Source organism: Callospermophilus lateralis, chromosome 8 (assembly GCF_048772815.1).
Source record: "Callospermophilus lateralis isolate mCalLat2 chromosome 8, mCalLat2.hap1, whole genome shotgun sequence".
In the NCBI taxonomy this organism is placed as follows: Eukaryota; Metazoa; Chordata; class Mammalia; order Rodentia; family Sciuridae; genus Callospermophilus; species Callospermophilus lateralis.
Genome location: NC_135312.1, coordinates 71279759 through 71296196, shown reverse-complemented (window position 1 = coordinate 71296196; position 16438 = coordinate 71279759). Strand labels below are relative to the sequence as shown.

Here is a 16438-nt window from a genome sequence, read left to right as displayed (position 1 = left end):
TTGGTGCCTAATGGAGAGGAGAAATAATGCCACCGATATTCTAGGGTCACACTACCTAAGGATTCAAGCAGGCTGCTGGGCTCCATCTCCAATGATAAAAGGATCAGAAATGAGGAAGAGAAACATTCTGAGCATGTGCTGTCTGATCTCTGCCACAAAACTTCAACCCTGCCATCAGCTGCAAGCACGTATGGGCACTGGAGATCCAGTGAGATACTGTGATATTCATTTACTTGTGTGTGGGAAAGGTGGATGAAAAGCTACACATATTTGGAGTTTCAACAATAATTTTAAACAGTGGCATGACATCCTTGGAAACAGAACCCCATGCCTCTAAACTTAAATGACATGGGGAGACACTTGCTTAGAATAAATCAATTTGGATGGGTACAGCCACTCTGGAAAGCAATATGGAGATTCCTCAGAAAGCTTGGAATGCAACCACCATTTGACCCAATTAAACCACATGGTATCTCATCCAATAGTGTGCACTGTTATATGTAATAGTAAATTTGGGAAATAACCCAAATATTCACCTATAGGATATCAATCACAAAATTATGGCACATGCATATGAGGAAATTCTATGTTACCGTTAAAAACACACCCACTTGTAATCCCAGCCACTCAGGAGGTGGAGGCAGGAGTAAAAACAGTTCAAAGCCAGCCTCAGAATCTTAGAGAGACCCTAAGCAACTCAGTGAGACCCTGTCTCTAAATGAAATATTAAAACAGGCTGGGGATGTGGCTCAGTGGTTAAGCACCCTGGAGTTCAATCCCCAGTACCAAAAACAGAAAGAAAGAAATGAGACTCATTTCACATATACATTCACACACAGTCACTGTCATGATAAGGAAAGACCCAAATGGAAGGATGAAATAGAAATGATAAATATATTTGTAAAAAGCCAACACATGTATGCATGCATATTTCAATACTTAGACGAAAAGTTAGGAAAAGATGTATTTCACAGGTCCCAAAAATGAAGTAGGGCTTCTGCTTTTGACTTTCTGCATTTCTGAAATATCAGATTTTCTTTGAACCAACATAAGTTGTCTCTCAGTATCTGTGTAGGTTTGGTTCCATGACCCACCTAACCCAATACCAAAATCTGTGGAAGCTCAACACTTACATAAAATGGGATAGACTTTGCATAGGACCTACCTATAACCTCCCATATAATTTAAATCATCTCCAGACCACTTATAAAACATCCAATAGAGTGCCTACACAATACTTCACTTGTGTGCATTTAGGGTGTTATGTAGGATGTAGTCATTTCAAGTTTTGTTTTTGGAGTTTCTAGAATTTTTGATTTTGAAGCGTTTCTGGAATTTTTGCTTTCTAATTATTTTTATTCTTTGTTAATCTGTGGAGGCACTTTTCTCAGAGGTCCGACATCTCTTGATCTTAAAGCAGTTTTGAAGGCAGGTAGGGTCCAAATCCGTTCCAGTTTCAAGCCCTTTGTTGGATACTCAGTATCAAGGCATCAGTAATTATTGGTTCCACGAGTATAATTAGAGGAGCAGAACAATCAGTTCTTCCCCCAAATCCCAGAAAGCATCTCCCCTTGCGGGGTGCTCTCAAGAGCTCGGAAGAATGTAGAGACACTGTGAGGAGCCTTGTGCTACAGGGCAGGACCGTGGTGCGTGTGGTCAAGGGCCCGGCCAAGGGCAGAGGGACCAAGCTCTTCAAGAATCGAGGCAGGGCCGCACTCCTCACGAATCCTCATCCCAGCCCCACTGCCACAAGTCAGGCGATTCCGGGCACGTGCAAGGCACCACCTACCTTACAGCTCCTCAGAAGCGGCTCAGGCAGCAGGCGGAGGGGCTGCGATGGCAGCGGCAACAGGCGGTGGCGGCAGCAGGCTGAGCAGCAGAGGTGGCGGGAAGCGGGGCTGAGGCCGCAGGAGTCGGCAAGTGGGGCGACGGCGGCTGAAGGTGAGGAGGAGGTGGCAGCTGCAGGTGGAGCGGCGGTGGATGCGGCAGCAGCGGCGGGGGCGGGAGCGTGTGGAGCTGCGGCGGCGGCTGCACGCGAGGCTGAGGAGTCAGCATTGGCGGCAGGTGGGGCGGTAGTTCCCGTGGCGGGAGGCGAGGCAAAGGTAGCAGCAGGCGGGGCAGCGGTGGCGGCAGAACCGGAGGCGGTGACAGGCTGGGCGTCTGCGGTAGCAGGCAGCGAGGTGCCACAGCGGCAGGCAGCGGGGCTTGGGTCAGGCGGCCTGGCTTCCGCAGCAGGAGGCGGGGCGGTGGCAGCAGAAGGCGGGGCGGCGGCGTGCAGGGCTTCATCAGTGGCGACAGGTGGATAGGCGGCGGCCAAGGCAGGCTGGTCAGAAGCAGCCTCAGTGGCGGCAAGCGGTACAGAGGTGACTGCGGCAGTAGTCGGGTGGGAGGCAGAGGCAGGCAAGTCTGAGGCATTGGCGGCGGCGGTGGCGGCAGGCGTGTGGGTATGTGGGGCACGGTGGCACTGCCTGGTCTGTCCTGGCTTGTCAGGGCTTGGGATGGTGTTCTGGTTTCTGCCACCGTGTCCCTGCAGTATGGGGGCGGAGGAGACGCCCCTGACATGTAGTTCCGACTGGGTGGATTGGTTCCCAAAGGACTTCTTCTCTGGTGGAGAGGAGGATGAGGTGGTGGCCCCCGGGGACCCCTAACAGCTCAAAGCTGAGGATTCTGCTCTTGGGGATGCTGCACAGCCGCAAGTCCTCCATTCAGAGGGTGAGTTGGTGATGTTGGGTCCTTCTGTCCTCCCTTAGCTCCCCTCCAGTGTCCCAGGTGGCCCAGAGGAGGGTGATGGTCATGCTGCCCTACACCTGGATCACAGCGCACTTTCTCTCACACTCCCACAAGTGGGCATGGAGCCAAATGCACGAGGATCCCGAACTCTGGCAAAACTGACTGGAGACAGACCGAAACCTCCCGTGGGGACACAGGCCCTGGGGAAACACACTCTCCAGATCTCACTAGGAGAACTTGTTGGATTCCATCTCCTGTCCTGGTTTGCTTCAGGTGACCTGAGTTTGCAAGGATTCCCAGCCAAGCCCCAGGGAGCAGGGTCCAGAAGGGTTTTGAGTAAGGCACCAGGCATTTAAATACTACTCCAGAGGAGTCTTGGCTCCAACACTTTTGGGAATTGGGTACTGTCACCCCACCTACTTAAATCCCAGTGACCTGGTGAGTGTAGTTACTGGTGGTATTCGCCTTGTAGATGTGTAGTTAGAAACATCTTTGAAAACTTTGAAAATATTTTGCAGATACACATTTGTCCACTTGTTTTCACTTTGGGTCTGTCAGAAAGGAATGGAGGACTATATACTGTTTGGTAAAGGGGAAAATAAAGGCAAAGTTGACTTCGTTCATCCTCATTACACACAAAACAAATTTCTAAACTATTATTATGCACACCTAGTATTTCCCCCTTTCCACTTTGTTGAAAAAGTCTATGCAAAAAAAAAGTCTGTGTGATATTTCATAGTTGTGATGTTTTTAAAAAGTACCCTCTTGAATTTGCTTTATTACTGTGTTTTATTTACTTTTCTTCTCACCTCTACAAAGACTTGGGTGTACTTATGGTAGGTTTTCAGCAAACTGATTTTAGCTCCTCCCATTTGTTACAAAACCTTGGAAATCATTTTCTTTTCTACAGTGTAACGGTGAGGCAAATTAATTTTATGTTATGATTGTATGGATTGTGAATATTGTGATTCTTAATATTTGCATTTACCATTTCTTTTCTCAAGAGAGTTGCCTATCTAACCTATCAACTCCCACAAGTCCCCCTCATGTTTTGGACATTTTCTGTATAATTACATTCCTTGTATTTTTTCCACAAGAGTGCAAACTTAATGAGGGAAGATTTCATGTTTATTATTCCTCAGAGCCTGGGGTAGGCATTGGAGTAATTTTTGAATGACCAAAACTTCTGGAAATTTTGCTTCAAAAGTTTCATGATATTAAATTAGAGTTTGGCAAGTATAAATCCCCAATAAAAGCAAACAAACAAAACCAAAAAACAACACTCATAAAACAACAACAACAATGTGGGTACAATAGAGTGCTAATGCTAGTACTGTGTATGTTGCAGAGAAAATAGCATAAAACGTTTCAGCTTTAAAATAGATTGAATGGAAAATGATTTAGTGTTTTCCTTAGCTATAAGTAAAAAGAAAGGTAGTACCAATGCATTTATAAACATTCAGTTTTTACCTTAGTTTGTTTGTTAGTTTATGCCAAAAGATCAAATTTTCTAATGTTAATCCAGGATGGAGTTTTAAATTTAAATTCTGAAGTTGAAGAGACATAACATTTTTTTTTTCTCCTAGCAGGTAGTGTTTTATAAGATGTCACCATTCTATTTGGAGAGCACCAACAAGATTTATAAACATGACATTTCCAATAGCTACTTTGTGAATTTCCAGATTTGGGATTTTCCTGGGCCGATGGACTTTTTTGACCCAACCTTTAACAGCAAGATTATATTCAGGGGAACAAGAGCATTTATATATGTTATTGATGCACAGGTAGTTAGAAATAATTATGTTTACTTCTCTTCCCTGGTGGCAAAAATATGTAGAAACAATGGAAAATTGTTTGTCTTATTGTCATTTGTTTGCAGCTCATTTCTCTACCAGCAGATTCCATAACAGTATTCAATGCAACTGCAGAGGTGCTTTTGGAACAGGCATGTCATTGCAATTTGAAAGAATCAGTTGGTTAGGAGATTTAGTTTACATCCTGAGCCCTAGTTAATGAACCCTTAGCATTGGCTTTCCAATAAATTTTGCTACACATTACTATTAGCTATTATAGTAGTACTACAACTTATCAAAAAGATCCTGTCAGTGCCCATAACATAAGGTGGACTATGAGAAAGAACTGAGTCAATATATACTAGAGTGATTAGTTTCCTTGAGTGTTCAAATTGAATTTAGTCCAACAAGCATTTATTGAGGGCCTACTGTGTGCCAGGTAGTCAGATGAATGGTACATGTCCCTATTCCTAAGAATCTTACTATTCATAGCTGATATATTATTTAGGAATGCATTCTGAGTAATAGACCATATATTGGGAACTTTCACATACATGATCTAATTTAATCTTCACAACATTGTGAAGTTAATATTGTAATTCCTGTTTTATAGATGAGTAAACAGAAACCAGAGTCGAAGCAATTTGTTTAAATTCACACATGTAATAAATGGCAGAGCTGGGATTGCTTTAAAAATTATTTGGAAGAATTGTTCATTTCCTCTTTCCTTTATATTATCAGTATTAAAATTTGAGGCATTAATTTGGGATTTTAATTTTTTATCTTAAGAAGTGCAAGAACTAACTATTAGTATATTTGAATGTTTGGATATTTCTGAATAAATAGTGTAATATATTTTCTGTGGTTGGGGAAAGAGTTAGTTTGACACTTTCTTAACTCATTCCTTGCCTTTTGTAAGATTCTTTTTATAAAATAATTTTTCTGACTTACAGGATAACTACAGGGAGGCTTCAACAAGACTTAACATTACTGTTTCTAAAGTCTACAGAGTTCGGACTGGGGTTGTGGCTCAGAGGTAGAATGCTTACCTAGCACGTGTGAGGCCCTGGGTTTGATACTCAGCACCATATAAAAAATAATAATTTTTTAAAAAAGGTACTGTGTAATACTAAAATAAATAAATATTTTTTTAAAAAAATAAAGCCTACAAAATTAAGCCAGACATGCATTTTGAGGTATTTATTTCCAAAGTTTTTGGTCTGTCTGATTCTCACAAAATAGAAACAAAGAGGGACATTCATCAGAGGGCCAGTGATGACCTTGCAGATGCTGGGCTAGAAAAAAATCCATGTTATGTAAAAATATGCATATTTAAAATGAGATCCTGGCCTTAAAAAACAAATGTGTGTTCAATATGAGAGCCCTGAAGATATATTCCCATCTCTGTCATTTCAACCTCATAGCTTTCTGTTAATGATAGGACCATTCCTAGTTCTGAAATATTACGGTCTCTTCTTTGTTGAATTCCAAGCTATCTTGTAAGCCTGGTGAAATTGAGAAGTTATTTTCCTATCTTTTCAAATTTTCCTGGTGATTGAATTCATGTGACATGTATCCATTGGTGCGTTTGCCCCACCCCCGATGTCCAGTTGCCTTAGGCAAATAATCTCTTGTTATATTTGTTGTTAAAGTGTAGCTTGAAATCCATACTATCTTTATTAGTAGCAAAGGTCTTTTATAAATGTGGAACACTTTCAAGTCTGGACTGATTCTAATGCATCTTAGTTTTTAAAACACTTTACTTTTATGAAACTCCATCCTTTGTGTTAGGTGGATTTATTCTATAAGTTTGCACACTTTTTCTATGAAATAGTTGAAAGTATTGCTTATTTATAATTATTTAATTAAGAAACTACTGTTAAAGATCACCTGCTAATTAAGATTAATGATTTTGAATTTGCTTTCTATAAGCATATAAGGAATAACTTTGCCCATCTTATTTTTTGTGATATTGGTACAAATGAGCATTTAAAAATACCAAGAAAATGTTCTCTTAATGATAGTAACAGATTACAGGGGAAGCAAAGGAGCAACACAATGTAGTAATTACCTTGTCCTGAGTCTGTTAATGGTGACTTCCCTATAAGCTCAATAATGTTCTCTGGGCCTCATGGTCCAAGAGCTTTTAGTAACTCCCCTAGCAAACCATGCAAAAAAGTCTCATTGACTTCTAGTTTGCCTGGATTAAATTTTTAAATCATTCATGTGAAATTAGTGCTTAAAAAATAAAATTCAGTGCTGAGGTTGTGGAGCAGTGGTAAAGCTCTTGCCTCACACGTATGAGACACTGGGTTCCATCCTAAGAACCACATATAAATAAATAAATAAATAAAGGTATTTTGTCCATTTACAACTAAAACATTCTAAAAAATAAATTCAAACTATCTTACTCTAAAAAATGTCCTCCTTTCTTCTCCCACTGTAATCTGTTTTGTTGTTGTTGTTGTTTGTTTTGGGGAGCTTTTTTTTTTTTTTTGGTATGGGGAAGTTATGAGGCTGAGCCTCATCTGCAGCCCAGTTTTGCATATTTAATTTGGAGAGAGGAACTACCTGAGCTTCTTAGAACCTCAATAAGTTGCTGAGCTGGCTTTGAACTCTTGCTCTTCCTGCATTAGCCTCCTGAGCCATTGGATTATAGGTGTATGCCAAGACACCCAGCCATCAAATGTAATCTTAGCTTTATATTTTTGTGTTCTTATTTAGAAGATTCAGTTTAAGAAAAAAAGGATCATTTTTCCCATTCCAGTGAATTTAATATATATATATCTATTATATTTTCCAAAGATTAATTTGAAAGGATTCAGTGTTCAGTGGTTTCTTGGGCTTTTTTGTTACGCTAGATGATGACATCAAACTGTAAATCTTTTGTGTTTTACTGATTACACACATAAGAACTTTCTGGTAGCATGATCACTCAAATCAGAGATAGATTATAATTATGTATAGCTTGAGTTTGGATAAGTTTTTGTTAAATTTTTTGGTGATCTCTTAGAAAATGATTCACTTAATCAAAGAGGAATAAGAAAAACATTTAACATATGCAATTATGTCAGTAAAATAGAGATAATTCAACTTTTATTCTTTGATAATAGAAGTGTTTCTGAAACAAGTACTATTTTTGTTTTGGTATTGTGTTTTACGGCCTTATATGTTATTTAATAATTTATCATTTTTGATTTTTTGCTAACTTTGATTCTTAAAAGATACTGAACACTTTCCCAATTTTGTTTTTTCAAGAATTCAGGTATTGGAAAATCTTTTCTCTTTGATGTTGTCACCAATATGTACATTGCAACAGACAGTCCCTCCATGTATATGCAGTCTTATGAACTTTGCTGTGTGGTGATTGATGTTGTAATGGATGTGTCTTCTATATGTGGGTGAGTTATATACATAATTCTGCAAGACTTCAGACACGTGGAATAATAGCTCTATTTGTTGATCAAATTTCTGAGGCCTCTGGCAAGTACTATATAAAATGTGATTATGTTGATGATAGTGCTTTAACTTAGAACAAGACTTCTTTTAAAGCAGACTGATGGATCTTACTCTTTGAAATAGCTTGTCAAAGAGCAGTTGTAAAATGTGATGAGTGCTGACTTACTTATCTCTGAATGTTTCTTCTACCATTATTTAAGGGATTTGCACTGTGTCTTCTCACTACTGGGACTTAACTAGATCAAAAACTGTTAATTTATTTAAATGTCAGAATGACAAAGTGCTTTATGAAATGTTTGAATCTTAATCTTTTAGGAGCACATATGTAAGGTAGTCAGAATTCTAGATGTCAGAGGACTTATGCATATAAAAATTTAGCTTACATGTCTGAATTTCCAAAATAAATCTCTGAAATATGAAATATGAGCATTTCCCATATGTTTACTCACAAAATGAAAGACAGCAAACAGCGATTTTCTGTAATAGGTACAAGAACCAATGAAAATTGGGGTGAATAAGTGGTGTTTCAAAAGCCAAGGCATTCTGTGAATCTTCCGATAGCCCTGATTCCTTTATTATATTAACATGAATTCCCAAGATGATTTTAACTGCTCTTTGGCTTCTTATCCCTGTGTCCTCTGTTCCTGTTCTCCTGTTTACCTGTGACCACATCCATCATTTTGGTCTGATTCATCGGTGTTTTTTTTTCCAGCTAACTCTGGACAGGAGAATGTATTTATCTTTTTTTTTTTTTTCAGTGCTGGGCTTAGAGCTCCAGATGTTGTGTGGAATACATACACCACCTCCAGACCTGGCTTATCCATTTTAAAAATATTTTTCAGATATTGATGGAGCTTTATCTTTATTTTATACATTTATACATGGTGCTGAGAATTGAACCAACTGCCTCGCACTTTCTAGACAAGTGCTCTATTTCTGAGCCACAACCCAAGGTGTCTTATCCATTTCTGACCCACCTATTCTTATTTCCATTTCTTATTTCTTATTCACTTTTGTGATTACTTGTTCACCTTGTTTTTTTTTTCTATAATGAAAATGAGACATATTATCCATTATATTGCTCACTCCTATTTTTTTTTTTTTGGTACTAGGGATTGAACTCAGGGGCACTCAAACACTGAGCCACATCCCCAGCCCCATGTTGTATTTTATTTAGAGACAGGGTCTCACTGAATTGCCTAGTGCCTCACCTTTGCTGAGGCTGGCTTTAAACTCATGGTCCTCCTGTTTTAGCCTCCCAAGCTGCTGGGATTATAGGCGTGTGCCACCGAGCCTGGCTTTCCCATTTCTACTTTTAAAAATGGATGAGTATAATGTTTGCTTTTTCTTTAAGACAAATCAACATTTCATAAGACACATATTTTACAGTTTGAAAATCAAATTTAATTTTTAAATTTATTTAGTAAGGCACATAATGAGATATAGACATCATAATGAACTTCTAAAGAAAATAGTATACCACCTCACTATTCTCAACATATTCTGTACATGCAGTTTGAAGAGCTTAATTGTAGTTAATTTGTTTATTAATTGACTCTGAATTTACATTTTTTGAAGGGGAACTGCATATAATTGTGACAATGTTAGCTTAATAAATGAAGTAGATTTTAGCTCCTCTAGGTCTCCCTTTGCAAGTGTGAATATGCTATAGAATATTTAGTAGAGCATATTTCTTTTAATTTTTATATTTAATCACTTTTTACTACTAGTAGTTTTCATATTTTGGATCCTTCTTTATAGACTATGTCACTGCAGATTTATGTGAGGAAAGATTTAAAGCCTGCCATATAACATGTATCCTGTGTGAACATGTGGAAGGTATATGAATGAGTGCATGTAACAGTGCTGGTCACAGAAAGGGAAAGAATGTGTTGTTCACACTTGGTATGCATTTTATCTCATGTTGTCATCCAGAAGCTTTTCACTTCATGATTTGAGTACTAACAAGGTTCCTTTTCCTTCCTGTCTCCTTTACAACCTTTAGGGTATGCTGAATCTAAATTTTGTCCCTCATGGCTATGACCTTTGAACTTCTGCTTTGGTAAGAACTAAGCTTCAGATAATCATATTTGCCTTAAGTAAATGTCAATTAGAGACACAAGAAGACAATTTTATATAACTTATTAAAATTAAATATGCTGGGAGCAATAGCACATGCCTGTAATCCCAGCAGCTGAGGAGGCTAAGATAAGAGAATGGCAAGTTCAATCCCAGTTTCGGCAACAGTGAGACACTAAGTAACTCAGTAAAATCCTGTCTTTAAATAAAATACAAAATAGGGCTGGGTATATGGTTCAGTGGTTGAGTGCTCTTGAGTTCAATGCCTGGTATTAAATAAATAAATAAATACAGTTGCAATTCCAAATGTTAGAAAAGATATGTATCAACTATATTTTTTGTGCTCTTGAGTTCAATGCCTGGTATTAAATAAATAAATAAATAGAGTAGCAATTCCAAATGTTAGAAAGGATATATCAACTATAATATTTTGTAATTACTAATGAGAGAACAAAATAAGTTTTGGAAAACTGATAATTTATTATAAAGTTAAACATATACCTATACAATAAATCAACAATAGCACTGTTGAGAACTTACCCAAGAGAAATGAAAACATATGCCCATGGAAGACCATTCTGGAATGTTCATAGTAGTTATATTAATAATAGCATAACTCTGGAGAAAACCCAAATGTCTCCGGTAGGAGCATGAATAAACAAATTGTGGAATGATCCCATAGTGGAATACTACCTGGCAATTCAAACGATGGGCTCAAGAGACATGCAATCATATGACTGAGCTGCAAAACCCTGTTGAGTGAAAGCAACTGGCGTTGTTTATATCGTGTAGCTCTGTAAAAATAAGAAAAGTATGATACACACAGAGAATGTGAGCCTGCTGAGGTAAGAAATACTGAAGGACTAACGAGGTTGACAAGATGGCAATAGGGAGATGGGCTGATGTATGCTGTTGAAGGCCAGGCTAAGGGCATGGGAATTAATCAGACACTTTTGGTCTTATTTAAGATGGGGAGGTGGAAAGGAGAAAGTTGCCTCAGAAGCACAGCTTCGAGGTTCTCCCTAGACCTGAAGGAAGTAATGGCAATGAGGAGATTCAGGCGCATTCCTGCCTGGTATAAAGTAAAATTCAAGAAAATAAAGAAAATAATCATATTCATTTTTTATAGTATTTCCTTCTCCAAGAGTCTATTTCAACACTGTGCTCTATCCATCAGATTAGCATAAGAGAAAACAATAGTTTCTGCAGAGAAAATTAGTTGACAAAATTTAATGGATACCAGATATTCTTTTAGAAAAAATTCAGTGGAGACCATAACACTATAAAATGATATGCAAAACTGCACCAAGAGATATTTTATTCTCATATGAAGAGCAGAAAGGCTGGGAAAAAGGAAATAGGAGCAAACACTGTAAGAAAATACAATCTTGAATTTCTCTTTATTGATGGCAGGTGGATGGAGCAGAAAGGATGCTTCTCCCTGAGGGCCAAACTTGCAGTACATATATACTTGCTACTCGGTCTGTGGCCGGCTGCCTATGGGCTGATGAGGGGTATAGTCAAGTCACATTTACAAGGTTCTAGCAGCTGGGATTAGAAACTCCCCTCTGTAATCTAGTCAGCATCTAATTCAAGTCCATTTACTGACACAAAAATATCCTTTAGAGGTTTCTATTGATTTTTTTCCTGCACAATATATGTCAATGTTTAAGTTGATAATTTTCCACTTATCATAATCACAATTAGTTTTCAGATAAAAACATATTTTAAGAAGAATTTGCTGTTAACACTATAGAGAATAATGTTTCAACAACAAAGATTTTACAGAAATCAGTTTAGAGCCCTTGAAGTAAGTTGCCCTTGACAATCTATCTCCTGCAGATAGTCCAAAGCAGTATGCACTGAAATGTGCCTCTTGTTCCAGATGTCATCCTGGAACATATCCTGATTAGACTGTCATCCTCAATGCAATTTTAAAAAGCCCTTTTAACCTCTTTCTGCCTTCTCTTAGCCAGACTAAAGTTACCCTTTTGCTTTAAAGTTCTCTAGGAGCCCAGCACCAGTTTCAAGTGTGGAATTTCTGCATTTCAGTGGTTCTCTCTGTCTTTAGGATTTCTAGTTACCTCAAGGTTTGCTGAGTCCAAGTTTGTTTAGCTGAACTCCTGCATCACATGGTGGTGATGGTAGATTCACTTAAGTTAACACTGCAGTCTACTATGCAGAGCAAAACGTGACTCATCCAGCCTGAGAGGGGAATAGAGCTGTGCATCTGGTTGCAGGTCTTTCTGATGCAAGAAAATCAGTCCAGTATGTGGTACCTGTGAGACTACCCTTGGATGGGTGGAGCTCACTCGTCTAAAATCAGATCCCTGCCAGGGGATTACACCACAAATAATTATACCTCCAAATGGGAAATTGCAATCACACAAGGTGACAAACGGGGTTCTTAATTGCACATTACTTCAAGTTTCCCGCATTTCCTTCGTTAAGTTTGCTTGTCTCCAGAGATTCAACCCTAAAAGGACACTGAAAGAGATTTGACCAGTTTTAAAAGAAATTAAATTGTATACAAAGAAACTTAATAATTAAGAACAAAACCACAAATCTACTCTTTCTTCTGTACTGCATAAGGGTTCCATAGAGGCCATCTGAGTAGCATGCAATGACACTAACTCAAAGCAGGAAGGAGGCAACAGATATTATCTAGAGAGACACTTTAGACCAAAAGGGGGATAATTTGGATAAAAGCTCCTCAGTATGGCTGCCCTTTGAAACATCTGGGGAGCTTTTTAAAAACCAGAAGTAATATAGCTAGGAGCCACCTATAACCAGGGGGAAAAGTGGGGATGGAACTAATTTGCAATTTGTTGAATTTTCCAATTGATATGATAGAAATATTACATGGTAGTAAATTTTAAGCTACCAGGATGCCAACTGAACACAGATTTGGGAGAATTAGAGCCAGGACTAGCAGGTTGTAGCAGATCACTGAAGAGTCAGGACCTCACCCTGAGACTCTGCTTTCCATGGAAGAGTGACGCCTGAGTGAGTGGACAGGCAAATCTTCCCACAGGTGATGATAACAGGCAGCCAGTTTGAGAATGGCCACCCTCCTCCAATTTATTCCTTCCAGGTTTCTGCTTGAACCTGTCATCACACCTGTAGCAACTGCAGGTCAGGGCCTTTCCCTTCAAACACTGTCACCTTAGGAAAATGTGCTTGGTGCAAGTCTTTTCTTTTCCTCCTGCTGCCTTACACTAAGTTGCTCAGAGAGGGGCTGGTATGGATGGTCTCCAAAAGAAGATCATTTATCCAAAAACAAATCTTAAGATAGCATTTGAGACTTATGCTAGGCCATGAGGAAATGGTTTATACCACCCTTCTTCACTTCAAGAAGCTTCTAGTCTGGAGGGAGAGGAAGAGGGATCATCAGTGTCAGAAGAGTCGGGGAGAGAAATCCAAAGGAACTTTGTTGAAGATGCTGTTTAGCTGCTAACCCCTTGTTGCATCTGTTATAACAAACAGAAAGCTAAATGCCATGTGAAGGACAGTACTGGGCATCATGGTGGCAGCTGTGATGGTGGTCTGAACCACCAGGGCTATCTGTACCATGTCTAGAGTGGCTGCAGGCACAACTTTTGTCAAGAGCCCACAGGAGATAGTGGATTACATGGAGCTGCTCTTGGAGAGTCATGAGAGGACCTGCACAGGGGGATGGGGTGTGGATGAGGGCAAGGTGTTGAGCACAGCACTAACAGAGCTCTTGTACACTTTAATACCACTCCTGGGGCCAGACCATTTGCCCCTTTTATTCTAAAGAAAACACTAGTGCACAGAGGATGAGAGTAACTTCCTGTTGGCACCTCCTTGTCAAGTTTGTGCACACAACTCAGCATTCAGTTGGGTGCCAGGAGTAAGGCTGTGGTCAAGAGCAATAGGGGCAGAGGGTGATGGCCTTCTAGTCAAGGGCTGTAGCCAGCCTCATTTTGCACAGGTAATACTTGGGTCATGGGTCAGGCAGAGCTCTCAGTGAAATGACTCAGGAGCATCATAGACTTCTCCTTATCTGAACCCTCCAAGTGCACATGTACAAATATGTTGTTCTCCTTAGAGCTATCTGAGCTCTCTTCCTCTGTGAGCACACCCATGGGACTGGAGGAAGAGCTGGAGTACTAAGAAGATCTGCCCTCTTGGGACATCCTGTTTACAAGCTGCTCCACCTTTATCCACCTGCACCAACCACAGATCTGCAGCATGGCCACCACACCCACCCTGCACAGGCCCAACGTGTCTGGTGGGGTACACTAGGGCCAGTCCACTGCTGGTGACCAAGGTCAAGTCCAATAAGTTCATGCCCAAGGAGTCTGAATTCCCTTTTTCCAGCTCCAGTTGAGTCTTAAGATTTTTTTTGCCCTCATAACGAGGAATTCATACTTAGTAAGGCTCAAAAAAATTCACCAAGGTGAGCTGCTTAAAGACAGGCTAATACATGTGTGAATGCAGATTCCTGAGCTAATCCAAAATTCTGTTTTGCTCCTGGGGCTGAGGGGCCTGAAGATCAGAGGACATAAAAGAATTGCAGGTGGGGTGTCCTCCTGGGCCTGGTAGACCAGTACTGAGGGAGCGCCTCTGGTGTGGGAGCAGTAAGGCAAGGTAAAGGGTGTACTGGATGAGGGCTGCAAGTGGTGCTGGGCTTAGCTCTGGGAGGATGGGATGCTGGCCACTCCACACAAAGCCCTCCAAGACACAGCCTATCATGGCACTTACTTTCAGAAGGGAAGGGTTGTGTCACATCCTTTGTGGGTAAGGGAATGGATACCCATCAGAAGGATGGGATGGCTGTGAAATAAAAGTTCTCAAAGTAAAATAATATATCCGAAATAAAGACAAAAGTCAAGAATGTGTTTAAAGTAGAGGCATGACTGATTGAGTCCACCAGAAGGATCTGGTTCTAACACAGAATCAGCCCCTACATGTTTTATTTATAGCAATACAGATCAAAAGGATCAGTAAATACAAGGTTTCACTGTGGGAGGAGTCTTCTAATGGTGCTTGCTTTAGTCAAGGGTTGTGGAGACCAGTGACAGAAAATGGGAGAACAGTGTCTGAGATTAGGATTACTCTGATGTCTTCATGGCTGTGGCATGCTCAGTGCCTGGGGAAGTTTCCATACAAAGTGGAGGATGCCCAGTTGCTGTGGTAATGCCCTGTATCAGGCGGCTCTGTGCCACAGTCTTATCAGTTTCAACCTTGATCTCAGTTCCTGGGAGTAGGGAACTCTCTTGCTAGGAAAACATATGTTTCACCACCTTTCCTGAACCTACCTTCCTAATAGTAACTTTACAAAATGTACTGTCTTGAGAGCTACACAAAGCTCCTAACATTGCATATTGCAGGTGTAGAGCTCAACTGTGGAGTAAGCTGCATAATGTTGCTAAATCCATAACTTTCATGAACACAAAGAATATACTTGAATAGTTTATATGTTTATTTTTTTGGGATATCAGGGATTGAACTTGGGGGCATTCAACCACTGAGCCACATCTCCAGCCCTATTTTGTATTTTATTTAGAGACAGGGTCTCACTGAGTTGCATAGTGCCTTGACTTTTTTTTTTCTGAGGCTGTCTTTGAACTCCTGATGCTCCTGTCTCAGCCTCCTGAGCCACTGGGATTACAGGTATCTGCCACCATTGCATATTCTTTAATCTGATAATGAAATAAAAGTTTGCTGGTGCAATTCTTCAATCTTGATTCTCCATCAGAGAGTAGAGCTGCTCAAACTAATGGATTTCACCTGGAAGTTCCTAACACTGGACTTCCCAGCCTAAGGTTTCCAGCATTGATTGGTTCACACAATGCTCATAGATGGCTTCCTGCAGGTTTGTCAGGACTTGAAATTTGAAGCTATTCTTTCACTACATACACAAGTTGTCCCAGAGATATCCTGGTGTTTACCTTGTCCACACTTTTAAAGAGACATGGAATAATCTTCCCCACACCAAAATCAGAACATTTTCCAATGAACACAAGCCAAAGGTTCCCCCAACACCCAGAGAGTAAAAATCCCAATGGTCACTCTGGCCACTAAAGCTCTGTGAGATCTGTCCTCTAATGACCCCTTTGTTTGGAAAACATTCTTTCTCTTGATTGACACTAGGGTTTTTCCTTGTTGTTCAAGGTCTCATTCTTGTCTGACTCTCTTGTAGATAGAGGTCTGTTACTTTCCATGTCTGGCCCTTATTTGTTTCCTTCAAACCTGTCATCTTAAGCTGTGGTGACATTATTTCTCCCAATTAAATGAAGTGAACTAGGGAGGAGTAAAACCTTTGTTGTTCACCACTGTACACTTAAAAGATGACTCGGGGTCTAGCACATGGTAGGGTGCTTAATAAATATATATTGGTGAATGAAGCA

At 40.1% G+C, this 16438-nt stretch overlaps 2 pseudogenes; one reads left to right on the top strand and one right to left on the bottom strand.

The window, feature by feature from the left end:
- The first annotated feature begins 2619 nt into the window (after positions 1-2619).
- On the top strand, positions 2620-7928 carry LOC143385803 (ras-related GTP-binding protein C-like; annotated as a pseudogene).
- Positions 7929-13514: 5586 nt separating this feature from the next.
- On the bottom strand, positions 13515-14810 carry LOC143642056 (zinc finger CCHC domain-containing protein 14 pseudogene; annotated as a pseudogene).
- Positions 14811-16438: the final 1628 nt, after the last annotated feature.